The sequence below is a fragment of the Podarcis cretensis genome, assembly GCF_951804945.1.
Source record: "Podarcis cretensis genome assembly, chromosome: 4".
Classification (NCBI taxonomy): Eukaryota; Metazoa; Chordata; class Lepidosauria; order Squamata; family Lacertidae; genus Podarcis; species Podarcis cretensis.
In genome coordinates, this window is record NC_137173.1 from 35,901,909 (window position 1) to 35,927,201 (window position 25,293).

The 25,293-nt window shown below is 43.0% G+C and overlaps 1 protein-coding gene and 1 long non-coding RNA gene across 2 annotated transcripts in view; both read left to right on the plus strand.

Annotated features, from left to right (window-relative positions):
• LOC307213948 (uncharacterized protein) overlaps positions 1-25,293 on the plus strand; it is a gene marked incomplete at its 5' end in the record, with an annotated part of 607,513 nt that overhangs the window by 244,779 nt on the left and 337,441 nt on the right. The gene's annotated exons all lie outside the window — the stretch shown is intronic.
• Positions 10,749-12,356, plus strand: LOC307214526. Its single transcript, XR_013838189.1, has 2 exons — positions 10,749-10,814; positions 12,211-12,356. It is a non-coding gene; the product is annotated as an uncharacterized lncRNA (long non-coding RNA).

Sequence of the window (25,293 nt, forward strand, 5' to 3'; positions counted from 1 at the left end):
AAAATAAATTTCCCAGTCATACATAAAAAGAGCAGAAAATTAGGGGTGATAGACTATGCAAAGCTTTTATTACCTGAGAACACTTTTAAAAGCCACATCCGTTTCCATCATTCCAACAGGAGAGTTATTACAAGTCATTTGGCAGGCAAGAGCTGGCAATTAGATGAACAATTCCCCCCCTGCTCAATCATTGCACTATCCTGTAACAGTATTGATGATAGGGTGAGTTATGACTCTGGCAGCCTTGACGATTGCAATGATTTTATGAATTTGTGGTTCCAGGATTTTTCTTAAAGGCTGAAAAGTCAAAATACCCAATATTAAAAACCATTTCTACCTCATCTCTCCATTCAAGTTGAGGTGACAAACGCGATTTTAACCAAATAAATGTGCAAGAAAAGCCGCACAACAGAACAATTTAAATACTGTATAAAAACAGAAACAGCTTGACACAAATAATAAAAATGTTTATTATCACGGCAATGCCATCCACTTCCCAAATGCTGGCCCGTTTTGCATTTTGGAACACACTGCTGCTTGTTAAGGTACTGAACCTAGTAGAGAGAATGAATATTCCTGTCACTCAGCATGCAGCCATGGCAGTGAGAGGTCCTGAGGGTGAAACAACTATTTTAAATGGAGAGCATCAAAAGGATTCTACAAAGCTTTTCACAAACACTTCATAAAAGGAAAATAAATAAATAAAACACTGTCTTTAAAGCTTAGCTTTCCTTGTAATGAGAAGGTGCTGTGTTCACATATATGTCTGTGATGGTTTGCGTCAACTGCACCTCATCACATCCTTGGGTCGGGTATGTGTGATTCTTATGAGTTCCATAGGAAAAAAACCCCATCTGTTCCTATTTCAAGGCTCTTCAAATAACTTTCCACTTTATTTTTGGGTACCCATAAGAGTGGTTGGTGGGGTTGGCCTAAGCAGGGTGGCATTACTCAACTGTCACTGAGTATCCTTTCCCATTCCTGGGAAGAAAGCAGGAGGGATGAGGTGCAGGGAGGGAGCGAGGTGTCATGCAAGTGTGGAAGAAAGCAGGAGTGAGCGAGCTGTCATGCAAGTGTGGCAGAAGAAGCATCCGATTGGCTCCATCACAGCTCTTGAACTGCATCTCACTGCCTGTGCACCTTCCTCCCCTTCTCAGGAACCAGCAGTAATGCTCAGTGTTTGGAAGGCAGATGAGCAATGGTACCTTGCTTCCATTGAATGCTCCAATCAGAAGTTATCACTAGCCCTACTTGTTCATTTCACCAAACTTCATTGGCCAGTTGGTTCACAGGCTAATCAGCAACTGGGACAACCATGGCCCATTAGAAGCTACCATGATCAATGCAAACAGTTCTGAGACACAAATCATCATGGGGTGTGTGCCACAGAGTGTAATGTCCCCTGTGATTTCAGCATCCTAGAATATAATTAAATGCACCTTCCTAATGGCATTCCTGGATCTCAGTTGTATGGAGCTGTCCTTTTATAATATCATTTTTATTGTTACCAAAAATGGGCCTTTTCAGTGATGACTCCCTGTTTTTGGAATCTTTATTCCCTAGGGAAACATGCCTGGTGCCTCCATTGTTAGACTTTAGGTGCCAGGTCAATACATTTATATTTACAGAGGCCTTTGGTCAGAGCTGACCCAGCCACTAGACAGGGTGAGGCTGTTGCCTCAGATGGCAGAAGCTACCTAGATGCCGTGCCCATGGGTGTCCTGCCGCATCCACTAGTGGCAAAGAAATCCCTCCACTATCAGCACCAATTTGGGGCAAGATCATGTCTATCTGGGGTGAGATCTCACCCCAAATCACTCAATATCTTGCCTGAATTTTTTTTCTGCCAGTGGAGGATGTGGCAGGGCATGCACTGGCATGGCAGGGGGCAGCAGCAGGTAGGGTGGGTGGCAGCAGCAACGGAACAAGGCAGTACTTCTCATTTTGTTTGAAGCAGCAAAATGGGACATTCCACCCCTGCCTTTGGTAGTAGCTAAGTTAGTACCCACTGTAACACTCCTCTTTTAGTTGGGTGGGGTAGGACTTGAGCTTCTTATTGGGCTGTTGGATGAACATTTCAGGAACCAGTAGTCAGGATGAGAGGGTTGGAATTACAAAGAAGCAAGTTTCCCTCTCCTTGATGAGGATTTTGTCAGGGTATTTAGAGACTATTTTCTGACTGACAACTCTCGGTGCTTTCCCACAAATATTCCCTGCCTTCAGTGGCAATGCTGGGGTTTTAGCTGCAGCACCACAGACTTTTCTCATGGTCTTCACATATATTTGACTTTTCCTTCAGGGGTTTAAAAAGAGAGAGAGGCCTATTCTACTTCATTGCTCCATGTTACATTTCAGTGAGGAAAAGCTGTGTCTACCCATCAATGTACCGTGCTGGAATTAATGCAGACACTTACCATTCATAGATCAAGTTAATGCTGAAATATTGCCACATAAGCATTAACTTCCTTGTTACCACAATTACGGATAAGCAGAGAGAGGAACTTCTGAGACTGCTCCAGACATAAAACACACACTCTCACTTATTTCTATAGCATCCCCTGATATTTACAAGAACTCAGTTATTAGGGAATTAGAGGAAGGGGACGCAGTGCTCAGGCTCCAGCTGAGATTCCCCACTCCCTCCAGCTACTAGCTGCTGGGAGAATGTGGCAGTGCTGAAAGCCAACCTCATGGTGGTGTCATTACTGCCACTTCCAGGAACAGGTCAGGGTGGCAGTGAGGCCAGAGTGGCGTGACCACATATGCAAAATTGGCTTTGTTGATGTACCCTGCCCCACACCTGAACTGTCTGCATAGGTGGAAGTGACACCACTGCTGGGAAGAAGGCTCTGCAACACTGCACTCATGTAACAGCCATCACTCGGACTGAGAGAAGGGAAGCAGAAGCCCTTCTCCATTTTGCTTCGATCCAGCTCCAGGACTGAGAATCGTAGAATTGTAGAGTTGGAAGGGACCCAAGAATCATCTAGTCCAATCTCAGCTAAAGCACCCAAGACAGATGACCATCCAACCTCTGCTTAAAAACCTCCAAGGGAGGAGAGCCCACAACTTCCTGACTAAAAACTACTGCCAGGGTTTTATTTCCCCCTCCTCCCTCTAAATCCCTTTTCCATTTGTGCTTGTATCTTTTTCAGATTGTAAACTGGAGGGTTGCCGCCATTTTATTTCTGATCTTTGTAAACTATTCTTTTCTTTTCTGAAGAGCAAGGTACAAATGCTTTAACTGCTTGATTAAATCTAAGAGTGCAGAGAAGGACGTTAGTCTAAGGGAAAGACTTGTGGCTTACACCTTGCACCACTGATGTTATACAGTGGTACCTCAGGTTAAGAACTTAATTCGTTCTGGAGGTCTGTTCTTAATCTGAAACTGTTCTTAACCTGAGGTACCACTTTAGCTAATAGGGCCTCCTGCTGCCGCCGTGCCACCGCCATGTGATTTCTGTTCTTATCGTGAAGCAAAGTTCTTAACCCGAGGTACTATTTCTGGGTTAGTGGAGTCTGTAACCTGAAGCATCTGTAACCTGAAGCGTCTGTAACCCGAGGTACCACTGTATTGCCCTTCAGCTATACCAAACAGATGATTTGGAGCTAGAACTTGGATGTGCTTAAGGACTGAGGACTTGCATGCCTCCCTATCGGCCTCTGCAAAGTGTGGAATAACCTCTGGGAAAGGAGACTTCTCTTTGACACCCATTGGGAGTCACTGTGCAAGCTGCTCTATACATACAAGAACCTGTATTGAATAGGTTTCCACTCTTTGTTTTCTGAGGGTGAACATTTCTGCTGTCACTACCCCTTCCTCTCTGACATCTTGATGCTCACCTTAAAAGGTAACCGGTACCGCAGACTTTCAAAGGTATGCCTGCAACGAAAATTAATAACCTCATTGCAGCAATGTGCTGAATACTGATGATCAGTTATGCCATAAATACTTTTGCTGTAAAAGCAGCCTTTAGCACGTCTCCCAACTACCACCCCCTTTCTAGTTCCAGTTGATGCATCAATTGTTTGGGGATCAGGCCCCTGAACTAAGACATATGCATTAGTAAATCACCTTTGCTGCATATATCAGAAAGAAAATAAACTGCCTCTCTATTAAGTTAAATGAACTGACATAGCTTGAAGCTTTGCATATTCTTAATCTAAGATGATTCAAAAATGCCTCTTTGCCCATTTTTTAAAATCTCACATATTCTGAGATCTCACATCAAAAGCTGCTCACATATTAAATAAATGATTGACTGTCATATTAGAATATACGATTTCAGAAGTTCCCAACGAACTTGGGGGGGGGGGGAGAACCTGCTACCTGCCTCTCCCCACACCAGCACACTCAAGTATCTTAACATCTCTGTTTCCCACTGTTGAACAGACTGCAGATAGGGCTGCCTGACCCATGACAGTGCTTGCAGAGAGGTGAACAATTGTGGGCCTGAAGGAAGGGCTGCTGCTTTCTAGGGATGGGGGAAGAGATTCTATTCAGTTTGCATTTAAAGGTGGACCTATCCAATTTGCACTTTCTGAAACAATATACAAGCTGAAACTCTGCCATCCTTCACAAGTCATACTTCTGCAAATCTTGCAATGCAGTTCCCAACAAAGTAATGTGCAGATACATGTGTATGCTATGGTTAAGTCTGCATAAAACTGCATATGCATTCAAAATGCATTACATTAGGAAATGTTGCTTTGCAAAAATGCAAAGTTGCATGCAACCAAACATATATTTGGAGAAATTCGCACTAAAATCTTGGTGAATTTTTTTTTAATAAAAAAAAATCTCAAAGTGATGTGGAAATTTGGAGAACTGGAATAAGAGCAAGAAAATGAGGAATAGAGAGAAACCTTAATTCACCTATCTCCATCACTTTTGACCGAGGTTCATGTGCACTCAAAATGCAGGTCCTGGGTATCATCTTGCCTCAATAGTGCTCTTTCAATAATCCTTAGTGGGATTGGAGGCTATGCTAGCAAGTTGAAACCAGCCACACTTTCAGGGGGAAAGAGTGTTCTATAGCTGGGGTAAAGGTAGAGATAAAGGTAAAGGGACCCCTGACCATTAGGTCCAGTCGTGTCCGACTTTGGGGTTGCGGCGCTCATCTTGCTTTATTGGCCGAGGGAGCCGACATACAGCTTCCAGGTCATGTGGCCAGCAGGACTAAGCCGCTTCTGGCGAACCAGAGCAGCGCACGGGGTACCACCACTGAAAAGACTCCATCCAGGTGTCAAGCAGTTCAGGCTTTGCTCAAGAGCCTCCACAGCAGATATGAAGCCTGGACAGAACAAAGCTGGGGAAGTCACTCATTCATACCCAGTTTATTCAGTTTCTCATACAGGCTTATCACAGTCTCAGTTATAATAAAGGTTTGCTTACTAATCATCTCCATAATACTTGTCTTTTGTAGTTCTGTTGGTAACCATGGGTGTTCCTCCATTGTTACAGGGGTGGCTAAGATTTTTGTTGTTCTTGCTTTGTCATGCTATTCTTGTTCTAGCACAGCATACCTATTGGTGGTAGAAAAAGTATTTCTGATGATGTCCAAGTCTTTTCCTTTGGGGAATTGGTCCAACTTCAGTCATTTCCCAGCCTTGGAATCTATCTGCTCTGGAGTAAAGAGTTGCTGTTTCTTAGCTCCCATCTCAGCAGTTTCTGGCCTAATCTCTCTCTCCTTCTCTCCATTGCCGAGTTGTAAATCTTCCCTTAGTTAGCAGTTGTATTCCTGGTAGTTTCAAATTATTTTTCGTAGCTCTAATTATTCACCTCAGGTAGAGAAAGGGGGAGAGAAGCCCTAATTACAGAGGCGCCTCTGGCCTGGAGATGTTACTCCATTACCATCTTGGGCTGCTCCCCCACTCATTTATATGATTTCATTATATTTCCACCCTCCTCCAATTTATTCTCAGAATAACCAGGTAAAGGACGGAAGGCCAAGGATTAGTGATTGACCCAAGATTATACAGCAACTTTCATGTCTGAGTGGGGATCTGAACCTGGACCTCTAGTTCAACACTCTAACCACTCTACTTCACTGTCTCTCTGTGTCCACAGTTCCTGACCCAGCAGAACATTTGTGCAAAGACCTCCACCCCCTTTGGAGATCTCATGCTGTCTTTGGAGCAGGTTGCAGAAGGTTTCAGCTTATCCATCAATCGATTGTACTGTAAGTGGCATCTGAGATTATTCAACATGCAGCATCTGTTACTGGTGCCATTGCTGTTGATATATCACCCATACCCTCTCTTTCAAACCTCTTTGAAATGTAAAATGTTCTCACTTTATTTTTATTTTTTTAAAGAAACAAATTTATTTTGGCAACTCTGGCAAGCAAACTGAAAATATTTAGGATTGTAATGAGCTACTGGGTTGCATTTGCAACAAAGCGTAGATTTCCAGTTGGATGAAAAACAAACAACCTCCCCAAACAAGCAAACAGTATGAGAGAGAGGGTGTCTCTGCTAGTCAACCCTCTATTGTGACTATATTTCCCCGAGACAATGATTCATGAATCTTAGTTTAATCAACCCTGGCAAGTTATACATGAGTTCCACTATGTGTTTTACTGTCACTAGGTGGCAGTATAATATCAGGTATATATGCCACTGGTCGGGTTCATGTAGTTTATCCTTTGCATCTTTATTCTTAAATTTCTCCTTTTCCTTCCCTTACTTTTGTACTTTTCTCCTTATTTAAATTGCCTGCACAATTTCTTTTTCCTTGCAGAGCTTTGGAGGAGGAGGGCATGAGAGCAGCTTCTGTTGTTCCACGTGTGACATAGCCTGCAAACAGAGCATGTGGAGAGAGCAGCGTGTGACTTGAAGAGAGATGGAAGGGCTTAATGGTGAAGAGATGGAGTTTGATCCTCCTCTGCTAAATGTCACAGTGCTCAGCAGCTGGAATGCAGAATGTAGGAGGGAATGAAAGGCAAGAGGTGAAGGAGAGGAATCAACCGGAAATTTGATACGCCGTGTTGCTTTCCCTGCAACGTGAAAACAACAGAGGTGACAGATCCGGGAAAGGGAAAGAGGGAATGGGTCAGACATCCCCTCTGCCATGCTTTTTATTTTTAAAACTGCCTTGCTGGGTGAAATATATTCAGAGTCGAGAGTGGATTTTATGCTCTTTATTCAGCTCATAGTGATGAGGAGGAATGGAAGTTCCCCCAGAAGGTCTGCTTTATATATATTATTTACACAATGGGCCTCATCTGATTGGCTAATTCCAGGATTCTCCTGTAGGCCAATCAGGTTGCAGATTCGCTTCCACTTGGAGCTGGATTGGGTGGCTCCTGTGGACCAATCAGACTGCTGCATTCTGAATCCTATTGTTCTAGGACCAATCAGACTGCTGCATTTTGGATCCTATTCAACTCAGTACATAACACTGGATAACTGGATGTAAGGTCCATCTAGGCCACAATTGTGACTCCAGCGCCTATGCCATTGAGAAGCGTATAACCAAGACAAGGTCTTGAAAATAAACTTGCCTCCCAGCATACAGATAAGGTGGATATGTGTCCTATTTTATGCAGTTCAGACTTCCATTTGAAGGAGTTAAATTTCAAGGGCTGTCTGATCAAAGTTATGGGGTGAGGACCTGGACCTTGAGGGTGTACATCAATGGCCAGCAGCAAAGAGATCTTCCTGACCACAGCATTCTGACCACTATGATGAGATGTATTGTGTTCCTCCAAATGTATCAGCCAAAATTGGCTCCCCTGTGATTGCCTCTCATTAGTGCTGCCCCCTGAAGCAATGGAGAGCAATTCCGTTCCATCTCCTGTGAGGCAGCCATTCAGGAATTTGATAGCAGCTGTCTTCTTACTCTTCTCTTCCCTGGACTAAACATGTCCAACTCTTCTCACCAGTATCAGCTGAAGTTTTAGTGATGTTTCTAATTATGTTTTACAGCTATTTATTGACTGGTTTTAATGTATTTTCTATGTTGTAGATTGCCACGCTGTATTTTTATGAAAGAGTCTGTTAGGCATTTTCAAATAAAGAAATTAACAATTCCTCACAGGACCTGGAACCAGACAATACTTTTCCTCCAGCAACTGAAGTGGCACAGAAGCACTATTGTCACTTTCTATGTACAGACATACCCCACACCATAGCTAGGGGCAGGTTCTGCAGGTTTCAGCAGTGTTTCAAACACCTCTAATTCCAGAGGCAGTAATGGGGCAGAAGAAGATGACTGAAATGCATTATACCTGGGCCTGCCTCTGAAGATGGTTCAGAAAATTCAGCTGGTGCAGAATTCAGCAGCCAGGTTGCTCACCGGGGCAAGAAGGTTTGAGAACACAACACCAATCCTGCCTTGATTGTATAGGCTGCCAATTCATTTCTGGGCCCAATTCAAAGTGTTGTTTCTTTCTTTTAAAAAAACATGTAAAGCCTTAAACAGCTCAGGACCACAATACTTCAAGGATGCTGCAAAAAGGAGCCCTGGGAAATTACCCCCTTCCCCTCCCTCCCACCGGTTGAAAATCAAGCAAAACTCAAATGTTTTGAGATCTCTTGATGGGAAGGCTTATATTGTAAGAGCGTTCCTTTTAAAGAAAACCTATCTGCCAAGATAATCAGTTGAGTTCAAACCTGGAAGCCTTTCCCTAGTCATGTTTATGCAGTTTGTAATATCTCTAATGAGTAACAGGTGGGCACTGGAAAAGGACAGAGGAGGCCCTTAAAAGACTTTGGCAGGGCTATTGCCTTTGCTGTAACTGTCAGCCCCAATATTTCTTCCAAATCGTTCCAGTTCAAAGAGGTAAAAATACCCAATCATTATTTTTTATCTGCTTTACCACCAATATGATTTGATCTGCTGGCCCTTGTGCTTTCTGGAATGCGCTTCAAACGGCACAGTGACGGATTGATATATATGAACATGTAAAAAAGGGAAGCTGAAGCTCAGCCAGAGCTGAGAAATGTGATAAAGCAGCTTAAATGAAATTAAAGGGGCAAGGGGGCTTGCACTGCAATACTTGGAAGTCAATTCCACCCCTCCTCCTCCTGCCTCAGACTTAGGGAGGGGCCTGCACAGATCCTATATTTTGTTTCATGAGAAAACTGAGAGAAGTCCTCAAACTAACTATGTTGAACTTTATTGATGCCCCTATTGAAATGTGTATAATTTGATCCCGATTTCATAGGGTTTGTTGCTCATTTTAATCTTTCAGCCCTGAAGAAAGAGGCTAGGGGTCAGAATTTACCTGTAAATAACAAACTAAATTATATAATCTCTCCCAATCACATAAACGTAGAAATGAGATGATCTGATTTTACAACAGAAAGGGCACCTGGGTGAGGATCCTAAACCCTCCCTGCACCTATAGTTCACCTTCCTGCAATCTGGTTATCTGTCAGGAACTGACTGCAGTGGGGGGAGGCACCAGTGGGGGGGAGCCCCCAGAGGAAGAAGGCTCAGAGGCAGGAGATTGGTGGTGGGACACCGAGGAGAGGTCAGAGGAAGAAGAATGGGGGAATAGTTGGATGCTGAAGAGGCAACAGGATTTAGTGAGCAAGGAGAGCCTGTGATAGGGAACAGTGCAGACTCAGAAACTGAAGCAGAGGAGTGGGAGCAAGAGGCTGAAGAAGAATCCCAGGAGTTTGCATCTCCTACTGCAACAAGCCCATCTCCCCCATCTCCAAGGATGCAAGGACTGATGCACAGAGCAAAAGAGAGAGCACAGGTGCCCAGATGCAGTTTGATGCCGTTTGGGGGACATCCAGCAGGGGAGGACCCTTAGCAGAGGTAGAAGGAGGGGACTGTCAGCCCTGGCAACTATAGGAGTGCTGACCTGCATCTGAACCCAACCTTGACATCACCTTACACTCCCAGATGCTTCCCCTATGTCCACCTCAGTCAAAGTCTGAGACCAGAAGTAAGCTCAGTTAAGAGTACAGTGCTATAGGGAGGAGAATGGTGGCTGAAGAAAGGGTTTTGTTCTCCGCATCTGCCATCCCTTATGCTGTAACAGACACACTTTATACTAGGACTCTGAAACTGCTGCAGATGCATCCCAGACACTGATCCACATCAGGCAACTAGGAGAGCGTGGTGGGATGGGGAAGAAGAAGAAGAAGAAGAAGAAGGAGGAGGAGGAGGAGGAGGAGGAGGAGGAGGAGGAGGAGGAGGAGGAGGAGGAGGAGGAGGAGGCAGGCATCCTGGGTCTCCTTTCCCCCGTGCTTGACCATATGTTTGTTTTAAACCCCAATTAAGCACTGAACAAGGCCCCCAATTTGGTTTGGGGACCAGATCTGTGTCAAATTGGGGTCACAATAAAGCATCTGATCAGGCCCCAAATGAGATCAGGGTCACGCCCTGGGAAGACCTGAGGTTAAACAAATTGAGATAAGTAAAAAAATAGATCTGCTGCAGTTGTGTGTGGTTTGGCCCACAGAGCTGGCCCAGGACAGTGTGTGTGTGTGTGTGTGTGTGTGTGTGTGTGTGTGCATACGTACACACACACACACACACACACACACACACACACACACACTTTTTAAGCAAAAATGTCCATGGGATAACCATGCTTTTTTCTAGCTCTCTTTTTTAAGATAACTTCATCCATCCTTGACCGTGATAAAGACATTTTGTGTGTGCATGTGTGTGAAAATAGCACCCCCTTGTTCTTTATCAATCTGATCCTTTCTATGATGCCACAATCTATGGTTTGTGACATCACAATTCATCATCAAAGGAAGGATTATAGATGTTACGCTGCCTGTGAAAGAGACAGCAGGTGGAGGCTGATAAGGAAGGAGAAAGCTGTTGTTTCAGCATAAACAACTTGGTAACTGCTAAGCAGCAGTAATGGGAAGATAAATGCAAGAATTCTTTTTTAAATTCAAAATTTTATGGCACAAACATTATATATATATATATATATTGATATCATCTATCTATCTACACACATACATATATGTATATATGCACACACACGCTACAGTAAAGGTGAACCTTAGAAGGAATTGGATCCATTAATTGTGTAAACAAACTAAAATAATGCAATATGGATGCAATATATTGAATGCAAAAATGAATATAGATACTGTCAGAGCTGCCTCCAGGTCCCAGCTCACAGAGGACCAACGCTAGGCTGTAGTTATGTACAAAAGTCTTTATTGAGGTTCAGTTTCCATTTCAAAGCCGCAGCGCGCAGCTCTACATCTCGACCTTAGACCGGCGAAGTCCCGTCTGAGTCTCCGCCCCTTCCACACCAGTTTAACACTCTCGCTTTGCTCCACCTCTTCCTAAGTTCCTTTCTCCTCTGGGCCCTCCTGCCTGCTAGGGTTTCATCCTTTCTGGACTCCTCTGACGCTGACCCTGATGATTCTTCCCCCTCCTTCCGGTGGGCTTTAGGACCTGGTTCCCTATCCGGGCTACCTTCTGTGCCGCTCGCCTGTACATTTGAACTTGGCGCGCGTGCCCAGCCTGCAACTTTCCTCTTGACCGTTCCCTCGCTCTCCGATGGAGGCGTGGCCAACCCTGACTCATCTTCTCTCGCTGGTGGTGCATATGTGGGCTCTGATACCTGGGACTCCTCCCCCCCACTACGCTCTGGTGGGGAAGCTGGTCCTGATTTCCAACTGCTGCTCTGGGAGTCCCCGCTGGCCCCTTGTTTCTGGGGTGTCCCCCTTGGGTCCCCCCTTGCCCTGCCCATCGGCGCCCCCTTCTGTGAATCTTCCAATTCGCTGGAGAGGCTCATGGAATCTATCGGGCTGCTGTCATCTTCTCCTACGCTGCCCTCGGATTGCTCCCCCTCGCTCTCCATCTCCTCTCCTCCCTGTGCTCCCGCTGAGTCCCTGACAGATATGTATAACTCTATATAGCTCAGATGTTAAAAGAAATGCAGGAGCGCTTAACGAACTTGCTAAAACATATTGGAATTTGTTTCAAAGCCAGCTGGTGAAAAATGAGTGAAATCGCGTGGGGTGGGATTATTGTTTTTTGCTAACTAGAGAAAAAACTCCAACTTGGACACAACTGAACTGTGTTCAGTGTTGATTACTCCCTCGTCATTGTGTTTAGGATTGTAGCCTAAGGCTGTGATTCTATGGAACATTTACTTAGAATTCAGTCCAACTGACCACATTCTGATCTATGTTTTAGCCCAAGAAGAGCAAATAAGGTTGACTTACTGAGAAATGAGGACCAAATCAAATTCTCTTCTGCCTCTATTTTTGTAGGAAGCTCTACTTGATCTTCATCGAGGATACCCAAAGTGCAAAAAAATACCTGGAAGAAATGGAACGGCACCTTCACATTTTCTTCTCTCAGTATCTCTCAAGTATAAAATTAAACACTGAGAAGAGTCAGGCCAACCATCCGATAATTTAAATGCTTTTATTTGCTTAATTAGAAGCTGCAAGTGCCTGAATATCTCCAGGCTTTTTCTTCTTCTTCTTTTTTTTAAGTTGTGTCTTTGCTCATCTCAGTTCTCAAGCCACTTTTCACATAAGGTGCTTTCATAAATAGGATGAGATGAAATTGTGTTTTAAGGAGAGATGAAGAACCAAGGAAGACAAATATTTGAATCACTCATCATTCAGACAGGAAAGTCACCAGTTAAGGCCAAACACACACACACACTTTGGGCAGCGAAAACAGGAGGGCATATGAACATTGCTGAAAAGCAGGGGAACATCAAGCTGTGTTGATCCAAGTGACAAGTGAATTCATTAGCAAATGAACAAATTCCCCATGAGTTAGAAGCCCTTCTTTGGGGAATGATGCCAATCAAAAACATTGGTTGTTGCCAAGAGTTTCAGCCATGAATCAGAAGGTCAAGTGATGCCATGGACCCACTGCATGGTCTTAGGCAAATCACTGAGTTTCCCTCCAAGCCTATAATATGTGGGGGATGATGCTGACCACCCTTACAAGGTTGGTGTGCTGATTACAGAGATTACAGAGAATTTTGAACACTTGAAAATGCTACACAAATAGTAGGGCTATACACAACCTCTTAATCTGATTTGGGGACCAATCTAGCACTTGAGAGTGGCCCCAATTTGATCAGGGATGACCTGGGCCAACCTGACCTGGATCCAGGTAGCCTGCAGGCATAATCTTCTGTCCTTTCTCCTTGCTGCTGGCTACATCCCTTTTCAACAGCTCTAGATGACTGCGGGTGGACCTGATCCAACCCAAGGAGATCTGGGGCAGCCTCTACATGCTCTAGCTGAATCTTGGGTTGACCTGAATTACACCAATTTACTTCAGGATCCAGGATTTGGCTGATACCGATGCACACAATACTAAATAATGATCACCTGGAGTAAGATATATTTATGATTTGCCAGTTGTGCCTTGCTAATTTGAGACTGGGCTGTGCTACAATTGCCGGCTTTTGTTTGCATAGATTCTGGCACAGAAGGCTTAGTGTAGGGATAGATGCATCTGTCCACTTCAGTTTATCTCAGCTTCTTATTTTTCCAGATTTTGTCACATTTCTATATCACTTTGCTTTCTTTATTTTTTAAAGTCCTCATCAAAATTTATCAACAATTAGGTTAATATACGCATTGTTTATGCAATTTCCCTGATACGGTGCATTTCTCTATTTGTTTTTCACTAATATATGCATTTCAGTTTATATTCCGTTAATATAAATGGTTTTTTTGGCTGCAGAATAGCCACCACAAAATTCAGAGAGGTACAAATTTCAAAAAATAGCTGAGCTTTGGAAATGGATATTATATAGGTTTGTATGGTAAGGCAAACTGAACCAATTCTCCCCCACCCCATCCATAAAATGGTGTACCTAAAGGATATGGTTCTGTTTTGTTTACTTTAAATAAATCTAAAGGCAAAATGCCTCTAAGGTTTTCTTTCTCTCTGAGAAGAGACCTCTAGAAAACAGACATTTCCATATTGTTCCCTGCTGTTTAGAGGACTGCCCTTAATATGGTCTCTAGGCTGGTTATCTGTTTGAATAACAGAACCCCTTCAGGTTAGCTGCCTGTAGATTAAAACCAGAGCTACAAAACTGCAAATAGCATTTACATATAAAACATAGTCTTGTGAAATATTACACCAGTCTCATGCTGGTTTCCTAAAACTCCAAGGAAGATAAGGAAGAGACCCAGAAGACAGACATTCTCTAGAGCACATCCACTAAAAATGCAGTAAAAATACACCCAACTCCATTATAAAATACCCTGGCATAGACATGTAAGAGAAGACAGATGTGAAACACTATTGGAAACTGCTCAGCAGGATTTCCCCTGCCCCCCCCCCCCCCCCGGTTCAACATATCCTGTATGATTTTGGCAACTGATGAAGAGAGTGAAATTCTGTCTCCATCAGTTAACATTGTGGCTACTCCTAAACACTCATTCATTGGTGAGGGAAGATGAAGGGAAGGCAAGCTGTCCTATTTTGCTAAGTCGTGGGGTGTTTGGCTTGTCTCTGATTTGCAAGAAAGAGGCCATGTGACTCCATATTGTCACCCACCCTACTCATTCCCACTGCAGTTGGGTGAATTTATTCTCAGAACCCAGGATTTATCCGATGAGTTAAGACAACAAAAATTTAAAAGTTTTTAAAGTTGCAATTTCTCAACAACTCTTGATCTCTTCAAAAGGTGGAAAATAGTACTTTTACAAAGTATATTGTACTCCGCAAACACACTGGTTGTTCCCCCGTGAAGAGCGTGGGAAGGAGTAACGTCATTACTTAGAATCCGTCTACGTCTTGGGGTGGGAGGGGAAGAGATGTAGTATACACAATCTAAATCTCATACTGAGCATAAGAAAATTCATTTCTCCCCTTCCAATAGAGATGTGACGATATTTAATAGCATCGGTGGATACGAAGCAACATTATCTACTAATGCCTCTTAAAGCCAGCCAATTTTATTTATATACTTTATGGGATAGATGCCTATTCCTTGGATTTATGGCAAACATTTGATCTAAAAGTAGTTGTACGCCTGACAACAAAAGTGATAAAGAAAGTGATAAAGAAGCAGTGGAGGGAAATGAAAATTGATAGGGAGGGAGAGCGATGAGCAGCAAAAGAGTCATTATAGTCAAGCCATGGTCTAGGAGGTGGGAAAGATGGAGAGATGAGATGGTTGCAGCAATCTGGGTACCACTTGCTCAACCGGCTGTGAACATCCTGCCGGCTTTATTGACTGCCACATTTGTCGCAAATGTCACTGTAGTTTTAGTAAAGCATCCTGCACTTCAGTCTTTTTATTAGGAATGTTTGATCTTTTCATGGCATCCCCAGTGGTGGGGGGGAGGGGAAACAGAATGTTCCATGCATACGAAGCAACGTAACGTCCTAATTGATAATCTAAAATAAGGCTGATGCCAAGTTTTAATTGAAGCAGCATCTGCTGATTTATATTAAACAGAGAAAAGCTACAACAGGGACCATGTTTATCTAAACAGATTTGGACTGAGGGCATGGTATTCATTTCAGATAAATGGGGTCAACCCTATTGAATGAAATCCAGGGGAGAAGCAGTATTGTTCATTATTTGATTCTAAAATAAATGCATAGGAGGCATTTGGGTTAGGGAGATGGATTTTAAAATTCATTATAAAATAGGCAAAAATCAGTCATTAAACCAACAGTCAACTGATATTATTTATCAATTTGTAAAATATATATAACAGAGTCAGATATGATTAAGCTTTCCAAGACAGACAGGTATATAACCAACAGCCAGTTCTTTGAAGATAAAAAAGTACAAGAAATAGCAGCCAGATTTTCTACAGCCTGCAGCAGGGCACTCTTGTATTCTAGATAACTCCAAAGATGGATCTAGGGGAGCATGACTGGTTCGGTATGACTGGGTGAGGAGCTTCTGGGGCGCTGCAACTATGGCATCCAATGGAAGGTGAGAGGTGGGGTGGATTTTGGCACTGCACAGGGTGCCACCGAAGCTTGAAGTGCCAGGGTCCATCACTGATAACTCTTAAAGATTCTGAGAGCAACACAAGAGGGAAGTGGTTGATGTTTTGTCTCTGCCCCTGTTATAGTTACTCTTTGCAAATTTTAGACTCAGTTATACAGAAGATAACTGTAGATTTTACAGCAGGGGTAGTCATTGTGGTGCTCTAAAGATGTGGCTGGAAAAGACCACCCCCCATCAGCTCAAGCCAGCAAGGGATGCTGGGAGTTGCAGTGCAGCAGCATCTGAAATGCACTACAATGGCAAATCTCTCTTTTCACCCTGGTGAAATGATGCTGATGCTGATAGTGATAATAAGATGAGATAAATGAGATGAGGGGAAAGTGAAAGACTAGGTATAATGCAAGATGCATATTAACTGGTAGCCTATTCTGGCTTCTTCTGAATATTTGCATGCTTCCATGAGGACTAGAATTCTGTTGCTACTGAAACTTGGAAGTGCAAAGTTGCTTAATATGCTATCATTTCATACTTTGAACAGATTCCTTTGCTTATGAATAATTTTGTGAGAGCTAATAAGACACAGGTGGAGCTGAGTAAAGAAAATCTATTTCTTCAATATACATAAAAAATAACCTGTCATTCTCAGAAGTGACAGATTTGAATTCTGACAGGCTGCTGTCAGGAGAGCAGAGAAATCCCTATACTTGTTGCGGAAATGACACATTTGAATATATTCAACCCATAAATATTTTAGGTAGCTTTTAACCCATGCCCAACAACAACAGAATATTATAAAAATGAATCATCTTTTTTTTTAAAAAAAAAATGTTAGCAAACTCCAAGTGGAAACAGCTATAGGTGTTTTGTTTTGTTTCAAGAACAACTCAGCAAAATAAAATTCCGGTTTATTGTTGGACAGTTACAATTGATGCTAACTTTGTTTCCTCTTTGACAAAATATGAGGAGCCAGGTGGGGGCAAGCAAAAATGAACTGTGCCAGCCTAGTAGTGCTTTGTTAATATCCCTTGGGTGTCCATGAAAAACAAACGTTTTATATACAATCCACCCACCCGCCCTGCACTTCCGCGAGAGATTGCAAGTTCCAGGGCAGCTTTTCAAGGTCAATCTTTTCAAGCAAGAGTTCCAAAGATACTTTTAGGAGTTTTGTGACATCTGATTATTTAGAATACACAGGTTTGTGATTCAAACTCTCCACGGTGGATTTTAGGGCAGGACACTAGACCCTAAATAGGCAGGGCTGGTGCAACTGGACTGTGTTTTTCCTTTCCCCCTTCCTGGAAAAAATATATGATGTCATCCTGCTACCACTGCCTCATCCCCACTTCACTTCATTTGGTGGAGACAGCAGGGATAGGCGCAACACAATAACACCTCCTCTTGCATTGAGATACACTTGATATAACCAGAAAGAGAAAAGAGAGACAATGAGAGGGCAGCTCTGTGGGTCTTGCAAATCTGTTTTCCACTTTAGAGAAACACCAACTTTCCAGAAAAAAGAAGAATATTTTTAAGTTGCCAACACTGCACTGGGGGATCCTTTAACTGCTTGGAGGGGAGCAGCAAGCACACACTCCTCCACCGAGCAGTTAAAAGATGCAGAGGGAGGAACAAGCTGTATCAGTGCAGCCGATGCAGTTTTTTCTCCCTCTGCGCAGTATGAGGGCAGAGTTGGATGGCGATTTCACTCAGTGATATATCATTGCTGAAACCACCAGCGCTCCAGAGTCCCTCCGCTGGAGGAAGTTGCTAGCAAAGGGACTCAGGAGCAGTGGCGGTTTCACCAGCGATATACCACTGAGTGAAGCCGACATCACCGTCTGCTCCTCATACCGGTCCTGGGCAATATCAATATATCTCCTACACTGCACCCAAGCCTTAAGAAAATGAACAGATAGTATTATCTCTGACTTCTCAGCCAAGTATTTAAATAATTTCTTTAAGATGGCTAGGTATATTTATACACTAACAAAATTATTTTCTAGTCTGCTGGTAACCCTTTGAGTCATTCCAAAATCCATTTAAATACTGCATTAATATCTCCAATTATAGCTGGCTGCAGTGCACTTGACCCAGGTTATAAGTGCCACTAAGCTAAATTGATGGAATCAAAAACTTTCTACAGCAGTCTTATAGTTTGCCTTGAAAGTGAACCCAGGAGACAAGCAGCCACCAGATGGGGGCAAGTCACTTTTGGGCAGAAGCTGATGCTCTTAACAGTTATCTTTGCAGGTGGCAAGCTTTCTCCTCTGATATTTTTAGCTCATTGGGTCCAATTTATAAAATGGCCATATAGCTGTTTAAACCATTTAGATGAATGATGCTTACTAGGTGTGTTCCAGACAAACAATTTGACCCAAACTTAATTGCACATGGGCTGCAATCCTATGCACACTTACCTGCAAGTCAGTCCCACATAGATGGATCATGGACCAAAGGAATTGCTGAGAGAACTCTGTGACCTTGCTGACAGAAGATTTTGCAGAGGATATCTTAACTCTCAAAGAAGGCACAGATCTCTGTTCCCTGACTCCACTTCCTTCAATAGTCTTCCACTTCCTCCCTTATTTTTTATTTTTGTAGTGTGAGTACTGTGAGTTCTGTGATACTCTGCTACACCCACTTTCTCTAGGCTTTGGATAGTTAGGGACAATTTTGTTGTTGTTACTCTATAGATTTAAAATATGTGATTGTATTGAATGATATATTCTGCCTACATAAATGTAACATTGCTGCCTAAAAGCAGCACACGTGGTACTTTTCACCATTTTTTCCATGTAATAAACCAATCTATTTCTACGTGCTGGCATGGAAATTTCTTTATTAGGCATAAGGGTTGAAGGTATACATGTATATTTTATGTCCTGTTCCTGTCAGTAGCGGGCAATGGGTCCTGACATGTAGTGGACAGGGATGCGGGTTTAGATATACACATTGTAACAACTCCTCCAAAGGCTGTTTTGAACTTACCTGAGAGAAAATATGATGTGCAAAAGAAAAGCAAACAACAGAAAATGAATCCCCAGTTCTTTTGCCAAAATCTCCAGTTAGACCATTGCTTTGGCATCTTCTGCTTTCCTTTCCTTTCCAAAAAAAAAAAAAAGGCATTTATCCCATGCCTGCTTACTTTCGAATCATTCTGGACAATGTTACTGGAAGATTGCCTTATTTAAGTCTCTAAAATAAAGCAGGACTTTCCAACTGGGAGGAAAGCCAAGGGATGCTGCAGGCATAGCTGGGAGTTGGGATGGTGCATGGCCCAATGACTAGGCCACATCTACTGACAATTTGCCAGTGGTCAAAGCAGTCATAATAGCTGTTGGCCAGAAGTCACAATCCCAGAGCACCCCATTCCCTCAGAGCTCAGTGCTCCAGGCTGACTCGAAGCTATTGCTATGACTCTGATCGGTTGTTACAGTCTTAAAGCAAGGTACACAGTCACTTGGGCTCCTCAGCATCACCAGTTTCCTGAGCTGGTCACAGGAAAATAGTTTCAGCCATCTGTAGGCCATGCCATAATGAAGCCAATGTCATGATGTGGGCAAGTATGGCTTAATCGTGCCATTAGACTGGAAGCAAGGAGTGCTTTACCTTTTTGTTTTGGAAGATGACCAGGAGAATGATGCACCCAGCTTTTTAAAAATGCATTTATCTTCAACTAGAATTCTGATGAAATGTTGAGAACTGATTTTGGTGCATTATCTCCCCATGTCATAAATCCTCATCCCTGCAATTTATGCTCTTGGTTTTAAACTGACAAAATGATTCATATTAGCTGTGATTAAAAGTGAATGGTTTATAGATTTTCATACAGTTTTCCGGGGATTTGGTTACTAAAAACAACAAAATGTCAAAGCGTGGCATTTAATATTTGGGGTCAGAGGTGACATTTGAGCACTTGGGAACATGTTTATGAACAACCGGCTCTCAAACTCTTAGTATAAATAGTTCTAATAGCTGCATTAGTAGTGTGTGTCAATTCAGCTACCAGAAATACAGATTAATGGAAGGTGTTTAATGCTAAGTAACAAAACTTGCATCCATAACAAAAAGCCATAACTAAAACCTAATTCTTGAGTGACAAGTGTACTAAATGGGACACTGTGTACCTTTTGTCGATAGTGGAGGGTTCTAATACCACTTTACGCCAACCCCCCGAAAAAACAAATCTTTGTATTGATGAGTTATTCAGGCAGTGAGACTTTGAAATGAGAGGAGGAAGGCAGTTTATAAATAATCCAATATTTATTTTACTCTGTATTTCCATTTCCATTTTGGAGAACCACAAATTGCAGCTGTTCCTTGAGGCAGTTCATCTAGCCACTCAAGATGCCAATTTCTTTCTTAATGTTGTCTGATAAAATACAAAGTGAATCTCTCTCTCTCTCTCTCTCTCTCTCTCTCCTGCTCCCTCCTGCTAACACTGTTTCTCTCTCTGAAATATTTTCCTTGGAAAAATCCCAATACTGTAGCATATTGAGAAGTAAATGTTGTATAGCCAGGTTAGGCATTGTAGACCTTGACTATGACTAGGAAGAAAGCTCTAACCATTCTGAAAATAAGAGTCATCAAGGGAGGGAAGGGGATTAAAGCTAAATATATAGAGAAAAAGCCTATGCATTAACATATGCACATACATACACACACATACCCTGCACCAGAGACTCATACTTACATATTAACTGTGCAGCATGCAGCAGCTATCAATAGACAGAGAAGCTGTTTCTAATTCACAAAGTATGGTATGCTAATAAAGCTATTTTATCAAAATATTAATAAAAGGAGAAGTTTGCAAAATGCTGCAAGAAAATCCTTTCTGTATAAATGGGATTATGTGGCAATATAGCAAGTAATTTAGGCTCCCCCCAACTCTTCCTTTTCGTCTTTAGGTTGCTATGGGAGTTAAACCAAGGTTGTATACAGAAAAAGCAAATACTTGGAACAAGGTATTTTAGAGCACAATGACAATCAATTCTTTAACAGAAACTACCTTGTCCAAGCTAAGAACAAAGAATTCAGATTATGCCACCCACCACAAAATGAATGGGCAAAATAACCTATTTCCCTTCCTCCCTGCACATTTATGTACTTTCTTTGGAGTAATTCCTAGTGTTTAACAACATAGCTACATTTTTTTTTTAAAAAAAAGCACAATGCAAAGATTGTATTCCCATACAGTCAATCGATATTAATGACAGAAAGCAGGGGCATGTTTACAGACATTTTTTAAAAAATGTTTTGGATAAAGGAAAATCCTAATGAAGGAAAAGCTCCCCAAATAGCTCAGTGAAGACTGTGTATGCTCAAGAGACACAGCATGCTGTCTGGCTCCTGGGGTGGGTTCAGCAGAAAAATGGAAGATGGAATGGAGTATCCAACTTCATGCTGTAACATTTTGATGCAGATTTGACTTGATTGCATCCTAAATGCCCTGGAAATGGACCCTCACAAAGACTCAGCCAAGGAAAAAACTCTGCTGGTAGCTCTGTCTTCTGAGGGGGGTAAATGGTCTAGGAGCAGATTGCTTACCAGAATCTTGTGAGGAAGCATTCTGTCCTGTCAAGTATCCCTCACTCGCAGTGGATTTGCTCATGATTAAGGGTTCGTGTTTTGACATATTAGGCCAGGGCACCAGCTCCAGGTCATTCCTATGACCTTTGCGAGTTGGACTGCAAGTTGGGGGGGGGGGGAAGGACAGTTGCAAAGGGGCACAAGGGGAAAGAAATGAGGAAACCCATTATAGGCAAAGCTTTGAGGTCTAACTAGATGACACATTAAATAGCTTTGAAATGTAAACAGCAACTATGCTGGTGTGTGTTTCTGCGTGTGTAGCTGATTAGGATTTGAATTATATTGCACAGAAAAGTGGGTCGACTCATTCTTGCTCGTTCTGACAGCCCTGATGAAAATGGCCTCTTCCTCCCACAAACTGCTATTAGCTGTGGGAGCATTGAACTATTGGTGCCAAAAGAAGCTCCCCTCCCAGGGCTAATTAAAGCTGGGGGGGGGGAGCATCATTGGGACTTACGTAACTAACTAAAGATTCACTTTGGCTCCTTTTAGTGCTTCAGATAACAGCCCACCACAGTCCAAAGCACTCCACCCAACTTGACTTGGAGCCCGAGTCATTTGTTTGTTTGTTTGTTTTTGTGGGTTTGTTCTTTCCCACCATCACATCCAATATTATAGGGAAATCAAAATGCCTATAACTTGTTTCCCTTTTGTTATGGATGAAATTTGGAGGCATAGTAGTCCCTCCAGAATGCGTAACTCCAACCAAATTATAGGCAATGATGTTGTGTGTGTGTTGGGCACTTTTAACTTTTGTTTCCCCATCCCTGCAATAGGAACTATGTATTCCCCTACCACACTATACCTAGAGGGCCCTCAGGTCTTGAGTGTCCTTTACAAGAAGTGTTTTAAACCTCATCTAAAGCCTAGATCAACTCTCTCTTTTTTGGCAGGAAAATGCAATCTACTTTCTTTTGTGCATCTAGAAACCACAACTTTACACTTTTGTGAGTGTTTTGTTGTTCAGACCTTCATCCTTCCAGCTTAATTGGTTCTGAATGTGATTACGAAGTCAGGCATTCTGTCTAACTAGCTTCTAGAATTTCCCAATGAGTGTCTGGAATCCCAGCTTTGAGTCTTCCTTCTCTACTCTCCCAGTTCCAGTTGCCTTGTGCAGTAGAAGCTTGCTGTAGAAAATTCCACTCCTCCATTATTATTTTTTGCATTTCCTCTAATCCTGACCCACTTCCTGTGTACTGGATAAAGCATATGGGTACAGTTCTCTCTTCTCCATGCTCAGTTCTTCCATTCCCACTGCAACTCCCAACTCCTTTTTGCCTATAAACAGAAGCAATCACCACCCAGCCTCCTCTACATAATCCCTTATCCCCTGCCCCAATAACTAGGGCAGGCTTCACAGTGAACAATTGAACTGCCATGTCTTACTTTCTCATTAAAACTCAGTTTCAGATCTCATTTATGTCATTCCCTAGGGTGTCTTACAAGGGTGTTCCACCACCAGACTTACACCCAAAATTTTCCAGTACATTTCAAGAAATGTGCTAGTTTCTGGACTAGCTCTACCAGACAGGCAGCAACCTGTCCTCTGGCAGCATAGAACCAGGGTCACAGTGCAAAATGGTTCCCTTAGCACATTTGAATTAGAGTCTCTCTGCTCTTGGCTGCTCTGAGTCACAGGAAGCTGTATTATACTGAGTCAAACCATTGGTCCATCTATCTCAGAAGTCAGCAAACGTTTTCAGCAGGGAGCTGGTCCACTGTCCCTCAGACCTTGTGGGGGGCCGGACTATATTTTTAAAGAAAAAAAAAGATGCAAGAGCACCACGAGCCCCAGTGGCTGCTTACCTGTGTCCTGTGAGCAGCAGGGGCTGGCGGCGGCAGCGGGGGGACAATGAGCAGCACGTGAAAGGGCTCCAGAGAGGGGCTGCTTAAAATGGCAGCCGCTCGAGTGCTGCTGCTGGCACCAACAAAGCCCAGCCCCCTTCCTCCTCTAGGCAGGGTGGGGAGAAGCCAGGAGGGAGGAGGCAGCGGTGCCGGCACTGCCGTGTGAGGGAGAGGGAAAGAACGTGCGTACTGGCGATCCACACAGTGATTCCCGGATGGTCCATGGTCCGGATCCAGAAGGCAATTGGGCCTGATCCAGCCCGCGGCCCTTTGTTTGCTGACCCATGATCTATCTACACTAACTTGCAACAACTCTTAATGGTTTCAGACAGAAGTCTTTCTCAGTTGTAACTGTGGATTCCAAGGATTGCATGTGACCCACCTGTTCTGTGGCTGTTGAATGGTTCCACTCACTCAGATCTAATGCTGCTTTGGAGGTAAGCACACAGATTTTGTTGAAGCTCCTTCAAATTCACCCTTTGATGACAACATCCAGGGATGACTTTCATCAGGGAAAATATAATCACAAATCCAACACTACAGGCAGAACTTTCATTTCGCCTAATGCAGGAGAAGTTAATATGTTCAACTTTGGAAAGTAAGCCTTTTTTTCAGTTGACATAGAGGGAGAATAAATACAGGTGGGAAGGTCAGATCGTGGTGAGGCTTTACTTTGACCTATGCATTTTCCTTTTAAGATATGAAAAGGTTGTACAAATGTGCACCATGTGATTTGAAACTCTGTAAAAGCCATGTTTGTGATTGCCTATATACACATCCTATGTGAAGAAGAAGAAGAGGAGGAGGAGGAGGAGGAGGAGTTTGGACTTGATATCCTGCCTTTCACTCCCCTTCAGGAGTCTCAAAGCGGCTAACAATCTCCTTTCCCTTCCTCCCCCACAACAAACACTCTGTGAGGTGAGTGAGGCTGAGAGACGTCAGAGAAGTACGACTAGCCCAAGCTCACCCAGCAGCTGCATTGAGTAATCTAGTGGTATATATGTATGTATAAATCAGCACTTAGAACTAAAGAGGTATTGTGGAAGCTCTAATAAAAAGGTGAGCTTCTTATTAGTAGATCAGCACCTGAGATATGGGAGGACCTCTCATATACTAGTAGGCAAATTTTAATAGAGTGGCTTCCTCAATTAGCAAGAAACTCACGTATTTATTTTATTTTTTTGCTGCTTTCTGCTTTTAATAATCCAACAACAGGCTGCTTTGCATGTGCTTTTCTTTTAGCGTTCACTGGTCTTTTGGGCAATACGACTAGAGCTTTGCCACTCACTAGTGGATGCAGTGATGGATGCAGCAAATCCCTGACATTGGTATAAGGTTTAAAAGAGCGATTTGACGTTGCAGCTGCAGCAAAGGACCAAAACAGATGTAAAAGCAGCTGGAGGGCCATGTATTTAAACCGAGATCTGCTCCACTCATGGAGACAGAGAGTGGGGATCCAGATTTAACAGCCAAAGGGCAAAGAAGGCAGAATCCTCTCCCTGCCTGCAGCTTGCCTCCAATCAGTTGCTCTCTCCATAGCAGGTTTTTCTTCCAGCAAATAACACTTCTGGTGTTGTAGTTAGGCTTGGGAGAAAAACTTGGGGTTGGAGGCAGACAGATGGTGGGAAGGTAATCTTCCCACAGGGTTAGGAACCTTTATGCAGCTGTAGAGCATATCATTTACATGCAAAAAAATCCCATGCCCAATACCTAGCAGTTCTAGTTAAAAGGATGTTAGCTAGAGGGTGATGGGGAGGACCCTCTCTGCGCAAGAGTCACTACAAGCAGATAATACTGCGCTAGATGTTGCAAACAATCTGACCTTGTATAAATCAGCTCCCTACATTCCTAAACTCCAAGTAAAGGTAGTGATAGGGAAGATTCTGCATTTTTCACTCATGTGGCTCTTTTGCGCGAGTCCTCTCTCTCTCAGTACACGTATATACACACATGTTTCTGCATGAAT